The sequence below is a fragment of the Pogoniulus pusillus genome, chromosome 10 (genome assembly GCF_015220805.1).
Source record: "Pogoniulus pusillus isolate bPogPus1 chromosome 10, bPogPus1.pri, whole genome shotgun sequence".
NCBI classification, from domain to species: domain Eukaryota; kingdom Metazoa; phylum Chordata; class Aves; order Piciformes; family Lybiidae; genus Pogoniulus; species Pogoniulus pusillus.
In genome coordinates this window covers 2,417,592-2,433,359 of record NC_087273.1, presented here as the reverse complement: position 1 = coordinate 2,433,359, position 15,768 = coordinate 2,417,592, and positions in this window count along the sequence as shown.

Below are 15,768 nucleotides of genomic sequence, written 5' to 3'. Positions count from 1 at the left end.
CACCATCCATACCAGAGATGGTCCTGAAAGAATAAAAAGCAAATTGTGATTTGCCATGATTAATCGTGGTGCCTGGTAAGCTATAAAAGCAGCACACAGAAGGAAAGAAGGAAGAGAATGAAAAGCTTAACACTTCTTTGTTAGATTTTTCTCTGGAGACAGAACATTTTTTTCATGTGCAATAATAAACTCATACAATTAACACACAATCTGATACTTTCAGTTACATTTTCCCCCAAGGTAACACTTCCCCCTCTCATTCTGAAAACCAGCATGAGATCTGAACTACAGTTTGTAGCAGTGCTACGTCAAAATAAGATGAAGAGACTGTGGGACTTCCAGGATATTCCCACCTCTTTTTGTGGTGAACTCATGAAATCTGCATGCTGGTTGTTTGGTTTTGTGCTGCTTTGTTGATTTCTGCCCCCACTTGGTTCTCCTTATTTACATCCAGGTGATACTGCTTTCTTCAGATCAGTTAGTCTGTAAGAAGCAAGAGACTAAGGCACACTGGATGTGCTCCCATCAGAGTAATGATAGGGCTCTTCCAATTGCTTACAATCAGTCAAAGTTAGCTATTGAAAGAGCTGCTTTGATTGTAAGTGCAAATCAGATGCTGTTGCATCAGAAGAATTTTGGCTGATGCTTGTAAAATGTTTAGCATAAAAGCAGGCCAATTTTGCATTCTGAAACTAGATGGTTTAAAACAATCTTAAGCAGCACTGCAACACCATCATGACATGAGAATTTGTTACACAGGGCAAGAGTGACTTAGATTTGGACTCTGAGCACCTCTTTAGAGAAGTAACTGGCTCCAGGCACTTCTTTATGCAGTATTCTTTAACAGAGAATTAGGAAATCATTTGCCACAGCAAAAGACAGAATGATAGGACCATTTCAGCTGGCACAGACCAATGTGCTTTCAATAACTATTTTTTCCCTCTTCTTAAAGATAAACCATACTGTAACTGAATAATCAGACAGCCTTTCTGGAGCAAACCATATAAAAACCCCATGTGGTGTAAATACAAGGAATCAAAAATATGGCACGAAAGTCAGGCATCTTATTTCTCAAGGCTGACAACTGATTTTTAGAAAGGAAACTTCAGGGGAAAAAAGAAGAAAGAAGGGAGTTTAAATTAAGCTTACCTCTCTAATTGTAAGAGCATGCTCAGCCAGTTAGGGACAGGGGAGAAATACCATTACACATACACCTTAGCATAGACATCTTCCCAGAGTAACACTTCACTGACAGAGCAAAACATTATCTCATCACGACCAATCTGTGAATTAAGACAGAGGACTGGCAATGGCTCATTTGCTAGCATTAGTCAAATTTCAGCCTGCCAGTTAGAAAATATGTGCCTTCAATTCAAATATTTCAGGCTGCTTTGCTGAAGAGATGAAGTTCCCTGGTAATAAACCCCATCATTTTCTTTGTTTTCCATTTTTGTCCAAGTAGCAGTTAAAATGCAGAACAATCCTTGCACCACTCCTTGTAATGAGAGGTCAGAAGAACAGCAGAGAGGGATCAACAAAGAGGGTTCTGGGGAAGGTTAACAGCCTGAAAGATCCCATTTCAGGGAGTTAACTAAATGTACTGTGGTTGCAATATTGGAATAAAAGTAGGATTTAGCTCTTTTGCTGTTTGACTGCAGTATATTTTGCAGATTTGTCATTGCTGCAACTACCAGAAAAGCAGCTCTACATTCTGTGTGGCTGTGCTCTCTCCTTCACTGCACAGCTGTACATTTCTCAGTGAGTTCTCAGAAGTTACTGGAAGTGACTGTTGTCTGTTCAAAGCTAAATACTGCTTTGCCAAGAAATGTCACTTGCCCTATTGGTGCTGAAAACAATCGCTTGGGTTTTTTTTTTTTGCTCTGGGGCCATTCTGCCACCTGCCTACAGCTGAACAGAACTGTAAAGAATACAATGAACAATTCCTAAAGCTAACTAAGTTATGCAAAAATACAGGCCGAAGGCATCAACCAGTTTTGATTCTCCATCTACATCTTGTCAGGAACATACTTCATAAGAGTTTTAGTTCAGCTGACAGAAAAGCTGCAACTGAAGGAAGCTGCTGCAGTAATTTGTGTGGTGGAACCTCACCCGAGTGATTCACGTCAAGCAGCTCTCACAGCCATCAACTTCGACAGCTGTCAGGCTCTTCAGCCTGAGAATTTTCTGTTTGCCAGCTGGGTGCTGCTCTTCTGTCCTCTTCTAAATGCCTTTGTGGATTATTTCACCATGTAAAAGAAGTACCTTGCCATTCCACTGTCTCTCAAAAAGCGCCCTTCCTTCACGCTCTGTGGCAGACACAACTGACTCAAGTATGTAAAAGGAGACAATCTGTTTGTAAACGGAGGAAGTCCCTAACCCCTTAGAGGAGTGAAGAAACACCTTTGTTTTGTTTTTCTTCTCTCAAATAGGCTTCCCAGACTGTTTAGGAAAACCTGGTGTTTAGTTTCCTTTCTTCGATTTTCACTTCACAGGTGACATACAGGATTTGGGACTATGGATTCTTTGTTGCAGAGGTTATAGTTACAGAAACACTGCTGGGCAACAGGCAGTCTGGAAACAGGTTTCTCCGGAGATCAAATGAGAATGAGTATAGATGGCTGAAAAGTAGCAGTATCCACATGTAATTTGCATCAAGCTTTAAATGAGTACACTCAGAGAAACTATTCCACCCATAGCTTATCTCTCAGCTGAATTTCTAACATCTTTTACGTGACTCAAGGTCAGGCTGCCCTGAACAGCTTGACAACTAAAGAGCTGGGCTGAAGAATTGATTCAGTGCCCTTGACAACTAAAGAGCTGGGCTGAAGAACTGATTCAGTGCCCTAATTCACTGCTAACAGTCAGCCTGCAACAGGATGCAACTGTAAGTCTGCAGAGTTCCTGAGGAAAATGTGCCACCACAACACTGTTACTTGTCCAGAACTGCAAACCAGTAAGGTAGGACAATGTAGAACTGCTTAATATTCAGATGACCTTTTTTTCCTCCAGACAAATGGGTCTGGTCATGTAACGCTCTCTCCAGCTGTGCTCTGATTTGGTTTATGTGTGCTTGCCATAAAAAGATCAAACCTTCTGGATTTCTCTTCTGGGTTATAAAATCATTTTAATGGAACTCAATGAGTCAGATTAATTTAATCAATCTTATTCATGTTTACATTGTGCATAACCCTGAGTACAGCCTCCAAACAAGTAGAGATGTGCAATACACAGGATCACCAGAAAGATATTTCCCCTCAGTCAGCGTGTCCTGAGAGGGGTGGGAAAAACTCCTAATGGGGTAGTGATGGCCACAGACTCCCAGAAATTGCTATCAGTTTTGGCAAAGCATGGCCACACTCTTTTTTTACCCAATAGAGCAGACAGCATATGTAGTTTTGCAAGCCAGTGCATTGTGGGCATATCACAAGGACAGCTTCCTTGGAAGTCAGCTGGAGCCTATCTTGAAAGGACCAGAATGAGGATTAGGTGACACAGATACAAGCAGGTAGCTCCTTTCAGTATTACTGTCATTGCTGTAGCACATCAACATCAGCACTTATTTCAAGTAGGTTTGCAGTTGAAATTGAAATCTTTGTAAATGCAAACATGTTAATTTGCATATTTAAACCCCTAATCCCTGATGGGATTGATGCCAGGAAGCTAAAGTGACCTTTGCCTGGGAAAATATATGCCCTTTCTGTACAATAGGCAAGTGGTGCTGTGATTCAGACTTGTCTCTCCTGAGGTGACTGATACGTAGCCCGCTCCAGGAAGCCTTTCTGAAAGCTAATCTTCCTGAAGTGTTTAGCTTGTGTTAATAGCCATCCAGAGCAGAAATGCTCATGATACTTTGGAGACAGGAGGAAAGATGGTCATAGCAAATCCTATCTCCTAAACAGGTCTCCTTAATTCCTGCCAAAGCTGGATTCAAGGACAGAAAACAGCCATGTATGTGTCTTTAAAGACTACCAAGCCTAGCAGTGGCTCAGCAGCTGTTCGTTACTCATAGAAGGCAGCCTGTATGCAAGTAACTGAAGCTTGCGCAGAAGCCGCATGACTACTTACCTGACTGAGAAAGTGAACTCTTTCCAGAGCTGGTGTTATGGCCACCTGACATAGTTTGAAGTGAAAAGTGATCTTAACTGCTATCAATTTTTTTCTACTATGAGAGAATCAAGACATAAGAGCTATATGAAATCCAGCAAGAGAAGGGGAATACAGCAGTCTGCATCAGGTTGGTTTAGGTGAGGAAACTAGAAAATACAAAACTTGATAATCAAGCCTGTTATGACACATTTAATTACTGCACAGTTCAACAGACTCCTGCCTGTGTGAGGTTACCATGTTCCACAAGATAGTGACACTTAGAAACTGCTTACTGAGCAAATTTCAGCAATGTCTCTGGCCTGATATGCTGGTGCTTTGGGTCCACGTTTGCACCAGGAGAGGCTGAGGAAGCTGGGGTTGTTTAGCCTGGAGGAGGTTCAGGGCAGACCTCATTGCTGCTGAAGGGAGGCTGTAGCCAGGTGGGGTTGGACTCTGCTGCCAGGCACCCAGCAACAGAACAAGGGGACACAGGCTCAAGTTGTGGCAGGGGAGGTCTAGGCTGGATGTTAGGAGGAAGTTGTTGGCAGAGAGAGTGATTGGCATTGGAATGGGCTGCCCAGGGAGGTGGTGGAGTTGCTGTCCCTGGAGGTGTTGAAGCAAAGCCTGTCTGGGGCACTTAGTGCCATGGTCTGGTTGCTTGGCTAGGGCTGGGTGCTAGGTTGGACTGGATGAGCTTGGAGGTCTCTTCCAACCTGGTTGATTCTATGATGAAAGAAGACTTCAAATTAGAAGCTGCTGACCCAAGCACTTCTATCCATCAGAGCTTCAGAGGCAGTACACTTCCCTTAATTACTCACCTTATCTGCTCTATAATTGTGTTGTGCTTTTTCATATACATCTCAAAGTTAACAGAGATCACAGATTAGCTTTCTACCACCTACTACCTGAAACAAATTATGGGAAAGATTTCTACATTTCAAGGAATAAGGGATTTTATTTCTTATCTAGATAGAGTTCATATGAAATTGACCAAGTTATTAAAAGAATAAGAACATTTTTCCTACACTTGTAAAAATTCTGCAGCCCGAGTGCCTGGGTTTTAAAGCATGCCACTGATTGCTGAGGAGAAATACTATTTAGTGTTGATACATATTTCAGTTGTCTGTCAACAGGCTCCCTACTGCCAACACTCTTTCTTTGCAGAGCACTGGTCTCTAATTCGGAGTTGTAAAGAATGCTGTGGTGGATTTCTTTAGTTCATTAGTAATTCATGAAAGGCAAAGAGGAAGGATTGCTATCCTCCTGTGCCACACAGGAGCAACCACCCAGGCAGACATAAACACACCTCCCTTGTGATAATTACACAGCAGCCTTGCTTCCCAGTTTTACATATTACCTCATCATATATCATTCTGATTTAGGCTTTCATGGGTGCAAGGTAGCTAATTTAAAATTAGGGCAAATGCCTCTAAGTTCTGTAGTCTTGTAGAAGAAAGATGCTCTGGCAGTATGAGAGGGAATATACTGTGTGGGGAGTGAGCAGGAAGATCAAAAGCTTCCAGGGCTGACAGGTAGTGGTTGCACAGGCTGCTTGAGAGGGAAGTGCCTTTTCCAGCTTGTTTCTCCTGCCTGTCCGTGATCTCTTCCCTGGCTACATTCACTTCCTCTCCCACGCTATTGTTACTGCCCACTTTTTTAAAGCTTGAAGCACATCACATTCACTCAGCTGAAAGCTTCACCAGGACCCCAGTCTGCCCTGGTGAGGCCGCACCCAGAGTACTGTGTCCAGCTCTGGGCTGCCCAGTTCAAGAGTGACAGGGAACTACTGAAGAGTTCAGCAGAGGCCCACAGGGGACTGGAGTACCTCTCTTACAAGGAGAGGCTGAGAGACTCAGGAGTCAAGCTGGAAAAGGAGATGACTGAGAGGGGATCTTATCAATGCATATGAATCCAACCTTGGTGATACTGTGAATATCTAAAAAGCAGGGGTCCTGAGGATAGGGCTGAGCTCTTTTCAGTGGTGCCCAGTGACAGGACAAGGGGGGATGGACACAAACTAGAACACAGAAAAAACTTTACTGTAAAAGTGCTGGAACAGACTGCCCAGAAAGGTTGCGAAGATTTTCAAAGCCCACTTGGACACGGACGCAGGGCTGCAGCAGGAGCAGCATGGCAAGGGAGGGGATTCTACCTCTTTGCTCTCATCCAGATGCCATCTGGAGTATTGTGTACAGTTCTGGAGCTCCCAACATAAGAAAGACATGGAACTGTTAGAACAAGTCCAGAGGATGCCATGAAGATGCTCAGAGGGCTGCAGCATCTCTGCTATGAGGACAGGCTACAAGAGTTGGGGCTCTGCAGCCTGGAGAAGAGAAGGCTTCAAGGAGATCTCATAGTGGTCTTTCAGTATCTGAAAGATACCGGAAGGCTGGGGAGAGACTATTGACAAGGTCTTGTAATGACAGAACGAGGGGTAATGGGTTTAAACTGGCAGAGAGGAGATTCAAACTAGATATTAGACTTGTGCCAGCGTCTCACCACCCTCACTGCTTCTTTGCAATGAGAGTGGTGAGACACTGGCACAGGTTGCTCAGGGAGGCTGTGGTTGCTCCCTACCTGAAGGTGTTCAAGGCCAGGTTGGAGGAGGTCTTGAGTGACCTGTTCTAGTGGGAGGTGTCCCTGCCTATGGCAGGGGGTTGGAACTGGATGAGCTTTGAGGTCCCTTCCAACCTAAACTGTTCTATAATACCATGTTCCTGTGCAACCTGCATTAGCAGGAAGGTCAGACTGGACAATCTCCAGAGGTCCCATCCAATCCCTGCCATTCTATGTTTCCAGGACTCCTGCATCAAAAAACCTGGCTTGGGAATCTGCAACGTCATAATAGTTTTGCTGTTACCACCTTGACTCAGTTCTTCAAGGTCACTGAGAATGTCTGATAAGAAAAAGTCCCCTCAGCATGCCTGCATAACCAGATAGCAGATGCTCTCCTTGCTCTAGCAAATGTGTGAGTACATTCTACTCTCAACTGGGGAATTACCTGAAGAGCATGCAGACATAACAAGTGACACACAGAGGACAATAACATCAACTGACAACCAAACTACTGCACGTCTTCCAACAGCTTGGGAAACACATGTTTTAGTATCTGCAATTGTGTCTGAGGTCCCATTGGCAGCAAGGATCCTGGGACTGCCTTCTTTGAAGCATACCTTAAAAACCAAGACACTCAAACCTCTCAAAACCCTAAGCAACAAAACATCTCAGCTCATTCCTGTCTCTGCTGTCTTTATCTCACAAACAGTAAGACCAGTCAGCTTAACTGCTACTCTTCTGTCTTCATATTTACACAACCCCCTTCATCTGGAGACAGGCAACTCACTCATGGGCAACAAACAGACTTCAAGCTGGTAGAAAGCTTGTCAGAAGTGAAGCATCTTTTGTCTGAAGCTGACAACACAGCAGTAGGATTTCTGGCACTAATGGATAGATGTGAGTATGATTACTAACTAATGCACAAGCAGGGCTTCTTAGCCAAAAAACAAGTTCTGCAAGCTGTTATTGCATCCTCATCCTCCAGATACTGCTTTTAAAAATCACGTATCTGCAGCCCTTTCCACAGAGTATCTGCACCAATGTTTTAGTCCAAGGAACACAGGGGTGGGAATCCTGTGGGCAAGTTATAGACAATATGACTCTGGGTGGTGGTTAGTGGTAGGCTTAAACTTGTCTGATAGGCTAAAACCAGTGTTGAAAATGGAGACATCCTCTAGATGCCTCCATCCCAATAAAACAGTTTTCCCAAACCTCATGGGAAACTTTAAAGATATGTTCATAGGGCTTCAAGAAAAATACACATTCTAATTTGGGTTTGCTTCAGGCTTGGGCTGGGCTTGGTGTGGGCTATTGGTAGATGCTTCCAACAGGGGTTTCTGGTTTGTATTTTGCTTACTTGTTACTTTTTGTAATAACTCTTGTTTGGATTGCTGTGGAACACTGCCTAGCACCACACATTTCTCAGATCTAAAAATAAGTTATCTTACAGTAGCAACATAGCAGCACTTAGCTCATCCTTCAAAAGGCAGCCTGCAAAACACTCCCTGCTTATCCAGGGCTGACTAAATACCTCTAGCTCTATCCTTTCACCCGGTTGCACAACTAAGGAAAGCAGCTGAAATGCAAGCAGTCTGGCTTATTTCTAAGCAAGAAGCTCACACACTCAAAACTAAAACCAGAACTCCAGTTTCTGTGACAAGGAGAAAAAAAGTGGAAGCAGTGCCACTTGAACATAAACTCTGAATGAATCTCAAGACTCTGCTTTCAGGTTTAGCTAGAGCTGCCTCAACTCAACTAAATTTTGGTTTGCAATGTACTGTCTTTCTCCCCTCACATGACACCTTCATCTTCACTCTACATTTGCCAAGGAATTTATCTCAGGGGGTGGAAAAATACCCAACCATGCATGAGCCATGTACTGCGTAACACCAAGCCAGTCTGACGACAAGTTCCCTGGTACTGCTGGGGAGCCCTGGAGAGGGATCTGCTTCTCTGCAGTGCAGGGAGAAAGAAGAAAAAAAAAATCTGCCATGAAAATCCCTGTGGGATGTACTCCTAATGGGATTTAACGTGGTTTTCTACACAGGAAGAAATAGTTCTCATTCTTAGAAAGCACAAAGCTTAGATGTACTGTGCTGCTCGTTTTGAGGCTGCTTGCCCAACTGGAGCTTACAAGAATGTGGTTCATGGTTTGCAAATGCTCTACAAATGCATGACAACTACCTTATCTATACGGCAAGATAAGAGCATAGGACTGAAGGCAGTTCTATTCTTGTGGAAATCTCTTAGTTATTGCCACAAGTACAGCACAGCATCAGTAAGTGGAATTCAGTACAGCAGCATGTAACTTCTGTGCTTGGAAATCTCCTTCTTAATTTTCTGTTTTAAGAACACAATGGCAAGTGTTTGATTCTCTCTCCTCCAGCCTAGGTTTCTAGCCATATGAATAGCTGTTCAAGTGCATGGTTATTCAGAGTCTCTCCTGCATTTCGTTTCACTGTACTGTACTGAATTTTTTTCATGGCTAACAATTGACAGCTAATACAATTCCATTCTTTTGTATCTGACTAGCTGCAAATACTGATTGATCATTGTTACCAATTCAGTTCAGGACTTAATGTTATATGACAAGCTTCATAAACATTGCCAGTACTTCTGCCTGAAGTCTCTGGAAACAGTTACACCCAGGTCAATTTGACAAAGGATCACAGAATCAACCAGGTTGGAAGAGACCTCCAAGATCATCCAGTGCAACCTATCACCCAGCCCTAACCAGTCAACCAGACCATGGCACTAAGTGTCCCATCCAGGCTTTTCTTGAACACTTTAAGGGACAGCGACTCCACCACCTCCCTGGGCAGTCCATTCAAATGCCAATCACTCTCTCTGCCAACAACTTCCTCTGAACATCTAGCCTATACATCGCCGTGTTAAATCTCATCCCATTGGCCTCTGCCCACCCATCCAGCCTGTCAAGCTCCCTCTGCAGGGCTCTCCTATCCTCCAATAGACCCACACCTGCTCCTAGCTTGGTGTCATCTGTAAACTTGCTGATGATGGACCCAATCCCCTCATCCAGATCATCAATAAAGATACTGAACAGGACTGGCCCCTTACAATATTTCCCTTACTTGCTCTTACTCCCCTTAGGTTTAAATACAGCACAGATTTGTTCTTAATTTCCCTGTAAGAAGTTTGTAACAGCTGTAACAAACATCTGCAGGACATCCTAATAGAGGAAAAGAGGAAAGCAAATCACCTGTAAAGTCAAATATTTCTGTCTGTGTGACAGTTTACTGTTAGCTATGTTCAACTCCTTAACTTTATAATTTGTCCTACCAAATTTATTGCATCCTTTTCCATATCCTACAAGTTAGTAATATTTACATGCATCTAAGCAACACACTTGGATCAACAGTTCAGCTTCATAAACACTTCTGACCAAGAAAGTATCTGGTGCAAAGACATTTGCAGCAGCACTTGCTCTAAAGCACATTCGCTGGCACTTTAACTCTGAAGTCTTTAGAGAGCAAGAAGCCTGTTAAAAACTTACTGACAATGTCATTGAACTTGCAAATGATCTTATTGAGAGTAGAATAGTAGACCTGTCTAAAGCAGCTCGAGAAGGGGCATTGAGTGACAGACAACATTTATGCTTACTGGAATGTATCTTTTGCAGCAGCCTCTACAGCTTCCTCTGGGATTGAAGCTTCAATAGCTGTCTACATCTGGGGCCTTCAAACTCCACTGAGTAAAACTTGCTTTAAGTTTATTTTGCCTCCACTGAAGATCTGACAGCACTGCTACAGTCCCTTAAAACTGACAGATTTTGTATCCCACCATTTTTGAAGCCCATGCTACCAACTTGGATTCCTGTTAAATGAAGATGACTTAGCACTAACGACAGAATAGGAACCCTACCTTGTGTCATGTCCTTTTTATTTACCCTGAACCTGTCTCTTTATGACATTACACTCCAAAATGCATGTCAAAGTGATCCCTGAAAGACTAAGTTACTATGTGAAACCTGCCATCTCCTGTAAGTGCTGTCACACTTGGCCTTACAGCAGTCCCAGTAACATGTGCCTCCACACTGACCTACAACTACTGACATATGGTCTACATGTAAGAAAAGCAAGTCATGTGAAAAAATGTAGGGCTGCATATTTCAACAGCACTCCACAGTGTGTTCATTATTTCTGGCAAGAGCTTAGCAACTATAGAAATTGTTATCAACTATCTCTTTAAGCAGGCAAACCATTTGAGGCCACACCCAACAAACAGCAGTTACCACAGATCAAGAAGCAGTACAGGAAGACGAGAGTTAGATGCCCTTCTGTTCAATTGTGCTTGGCTTAACAGAGAGGAGGATTTCAATCCAAATAACCTTTAGTAATAGTCTCATACTATAGTATAGACATTCCTCAGGTCTGCACTGTCCTTTATATATGAATCATAGAATCAACCAGGTTGGAAGAGACTTCCAAGATCATCCAATCCAACCTAGTACCCAGCCCTAGCCAATCAACCAGACCATGGCACTAAGTGCCCCAGCCAGGCCTTGCTTCAACACCTCCAGGGATGGTGACTCCACCACCTCCCTGGGCAGCCCATTCCAATGCCAATCACTCTCTCTGACAACAACTTCCTCCTAACAGCCAGCCTAGACCTCCCCTGACACAACTTTGAGACTGTGTCCCCTCACCCTCCTTCTGTTGCTGCTTGCCTGGCAGAAGAGACCAACCCCACCTGGCTACAGCCTCCCTTCAGGTACTTGTAGACAGCAATGAGCTCTGCCCTGAGCCTCCTCTTCTGCAGGCTGCACACCCCCAGCTCCCTCAGCCTCTCCTCACAGGGCTGTGCTCCAGGCCCCTCTCTGGACGCATTCCAGTATCTCAACATCTCTCTTGAATTGAGGAGCCCAGAACTGGACACGGTAAGTGTTGAGTACAGGGACAGAATAACCTCCCTTGTCCTGCTGGCCACAGTGATGTTCCTGCTTTGAGATGCTAGGAAGAAAGACTTTGTCTGGTTCTTGGCCATACCGCACTGGGAAAGACAAACCCTGAAGTATTGCTATTGAGCAATTTTCTTCTCACATCAGCTCACCTATTCCCACAAATGTAATAACCTTAGTAAAAGAGGATTTTTCAAAAGAAGTACTGTCTACTGGCTTTGAGCTCATCTTGGTTTGCATTAGAAATGACTTCAAGGCCCTGGCTGAACCTATGGAGTTCCCTTCCTTCAAAAGGGAGTTATATAAACCAAGACGCTGTCTGTTCCCATGCCAAATTTCCTCTTCCTCCTCTCACTTCTGCTAAACACATGTTCTCCAGTTTATCTAAATAAGAAAAATCACATTTTCTTTTAGTTGTACAAGCCAGCAAGGCAGTGCTGCATCTTCCCCTGACCACCAGGAAAGGAGATAGATTTCTGGCACCCCATTAGGAACACCCAGAATCAGGATGCTCCCAACGGCTCACAGAGCAGTATCATAGCAAGGTTTCATTTGTTAGTTTTCTGGCGTGCACTCATTCTGTGCTGGCTGGCTCAGCACTATTTAGCAATTGTTCCTCACTTATGGGGAAATATTTCTTGGATTGGAACCCAGTCTCTCTGTGCAGCTTATTTGTTAAACTATGTGGTAACAGAAATGTTATTTTGCCCTTAATCATTGTTAACAGAAACATAACCATGACCAAACTATCCTGGATATAGACATGATATTCAATACCACGTCTAATAAAAAGCATTGTATTAAAAATTTCTATTGAGTGTCAATGGTTTTAGTTACAACCTATAAAATTACACTTAATGAATCCCATAACGTTTCAGTCACTAGTGTTTCTGCCTGTGACAAAAGCTGAACTGGGGAATTCAAGAGGAGTACCACACTGACTCTCATAATGAGAGGGTTCATTGCAATCATTCCACATAAGCCTACATAACTTGCTTTTTCCAAGTTTGTGATCCTTTGATGCTTATTTGGCTACAAAAAGAAAGCTGTTCCTCCAGATAATGAAGGAAGGGAAGGCTTTCCTGGACCATTTGAAGTCTGAGAACATTTGATTCTTCCATTGCTTACAGCTAGGCTTGTAAAGGATCAAAAAGATTTTTGCAAGACTAGCTTAGTGTAAAGGCTCATTTCTGACCTGCAGTACAACCAGTGACCATAAAGAAGGTATTATCTTCCAGAAGAAACTGCACACTGATTAAAGAGCAGGCTAGGGATCATTTCAAACAATGGGCAGAGGCAGCGGAGAGCTATTTCATTATGGAAACAACTTCTGTACATACACTCTCCATTTTAGCCAGAAAGCTTGGATTCATCTAGAAGCTAAGATCTCTATTCACTGAAACTTTACATTTCTTCTTACACCTTTTCACTTGTTCTGGAAGTCAGCAGACCCAGATTTCCTTCATCAGGCTACACCTAACTATCTGAATAGAGCACTAAGGCATAACAGAGTAAAACAGATTTGTAAAACTTTGCATGTTAGCTCTCTGCTGAAATGTGTCTCTCTGGGAACAAATTTTTCCTCCTACTAGGATCTAAAGCAAGTGTTGAAGTACATAAAAATGGAGATGACACTCACTTAACAGCCTTCTAATAATCCTTACTCTATTTTCTTATTTTCAAAGACACATTAGTACGAAGCAGCAGGATGCATAGACAGTTAAGCCCAGAATATCAAACACTGTTGAAAAACACAATTTGGATCCCAAAGACAGAACAAAAGACACAGTGGCAAACTAGGAACGCATGGTGAGCCCTGTTCATGACAGACTCCGATTTGTACTCTGCCATCCTTAGGGAACAGTCCAAAGCAACAGAAGGTTCCTGTTTTGGAGCGTACTCTCTGAGGTTCCCTGTAGATGCCTATTCAGATCACAGGAGCAAAGAACCTACCTAGACTTCAAGGTAACTGCACAAGGCTTTACCTAGCTCTTAAACAGTCCAGCCTGTACAATTTGAATATGCAACATCTGCAGCATAGCAGGCTTAGAGAACTGGATTCAGCTTATGTCCACTAAAGTGTTGTCAGATCTTAAGAGATGTGAGGTCACACCTAGTCCTAACAACTCTTTCTGTGACTGCATCCAGGCAAGCCTTGCCTCACACAGAGAGAGTTCTAGACAAGGTGTGTGATGCGGTGTTGCAAAGAACCACCAGCAGCAGTCTCAGAAGCAGCACTGTGGCTTTGGTACAGGGTAGGGTCTCAGCCTCTCACACCACACAAAGGTGGCTAAGACTAGTCTGGCAGAGCAGCATGCTCTGGATCAAGAGAACAGAATCATGAAAATTAAACACGCGGGACCTGCATCTCCTTTATCCAGAAACCACAGAAATAGATCTTTGCCTCTTAGCATGATAACTGCTACCAAAAGCCCTGTGCTTTAACAGTATGTAAAGCACTACCTGGAAAACCTTTACCCTATTTTCACTGCTCACTTGGTAGCTCTCCAAACATTCTGACTTGGCAAAAGGTAGAAAAATCATGATCAGACAAATGGCTTCTAAAAAAACCCTTGATTTATGACAGATTCTGTTTACAGAGGATCTTGCTGCTGGGACAAATTGATCTTGGCACTGACACATTAACATAATGTTACTAAGGGCGAAAATAAACTATCAACATCACAGCTATGAGAATGTGCAAGTAGTGCTGCCTGCTAGGTTTATATGTAGGTGTGTGCATTACTAAATCACAACCACTCACGGTGATGCAAAATGCTTGTAGGAAGAAATATTATTGCTACTGAGACTGGTTTTCTCCACCTCTTTAAATAAATAACTTTTAATGGATTGCTTTTGCAGATGTTTCTTCCCGCTAATTACTGGGGTAACAAATGTTGAGCTTAAGATATTTTAAAATCTGGAGAAGGCAGAAGTGATTCATAATCTTCCAGTTAAGATGAAATATTCTGCTGTTTAAGGTGCCTTAAGGTATAAGATCTTTCTTTTTAAGAATACATATTCTGCTTTTCAAGGTGCTTCAAGACATAAGATGACTCTGGATTTCAGTGTTTATGTGGGTGTTAGTCTGCAGCACCAATATTCAGTGATTTTGTTTGTTTGATCTCTTTTCCAATTCACCATTTTCACTTTCCAGTTGCTACTAAACCCCACCAACATTCTGTCTCTATTTCTCCTAAGCTGAAGGGCTTCTTGTGCTACAGCACTGCACCCCAGGCACTGAAACAGTTCTAAGAAGTTGGATTGCAACTCAGTCTCACACACTACTGAAAGATTTGCAGGTCAATAGGGAGGTCTAGAGTACAGACAGTCATGAGCACGTCCTGACAACCTTCCCTTGGGTTTTCTGTTTTTTTCCTGCTTTCTGTTCTCTGACCATGAGCTACAGAAGAGAACTATCCAACTCTTCATAGCATAGGACAAGATCTTTCTGGTTTAGGGTCACAGAATTGTTTTGGTTGGAAGAGCTCTTTGAGATCATCAAGTCCACCTGTCACATTGAAAGACATGAATCATAACCCTGCAAAAGCTATGCTGGACCTTTGCCAGCTGGAAATATCCCTTTCTGCTTGTTGGTAGAGACAGGCAGGTGAGCTTCTCATGACTTGCTCTGCAGAGACTTTCAGCACCTCCAGTTTGAAGACTGTAAAATACAAAATACATGCATGATGTCTAGGGAGGAAGAAGTCAATCACTGCCATCAGCTGATGAAGCCACAGAACAAGCAGCTTACTCCTGGTTTGATTTTACTTGGTTTCTGGTTTACTTCCTTTTAGCATGAGGGCAACCACTTTTGTCAGACTAATCTTTGTAAACAAAGCATCATGCTGCTTAGCTGCAAGCCTTTGTATAATAAAGGCATTCATTGTCCCAAATTTGTCCTTGGGATGGACCTTTATGTGTAAGGCTGGGATTTTCCAAACTTCAGCACTAAGCTAACAGGTATTTGTTTGGGGAACATGGTGACACAACAAGGTATTAAGGCAGTTAAGTGTGATTGTGATAGACATTACGCTTTGCTCACAGGAGGAAACACAAGAAGGGGGAACACTCAGTTTGTAAAGTTCTTTTACTGTGAATCTTTCCTAAAGGTTTGTTTTCAGCCATTTGATGTTATCAAAACATATTTCATTAGCTTTTCCCTTGCACTTGGGATTCAACTGTTACAATCCACCTAGTTCCTCCTA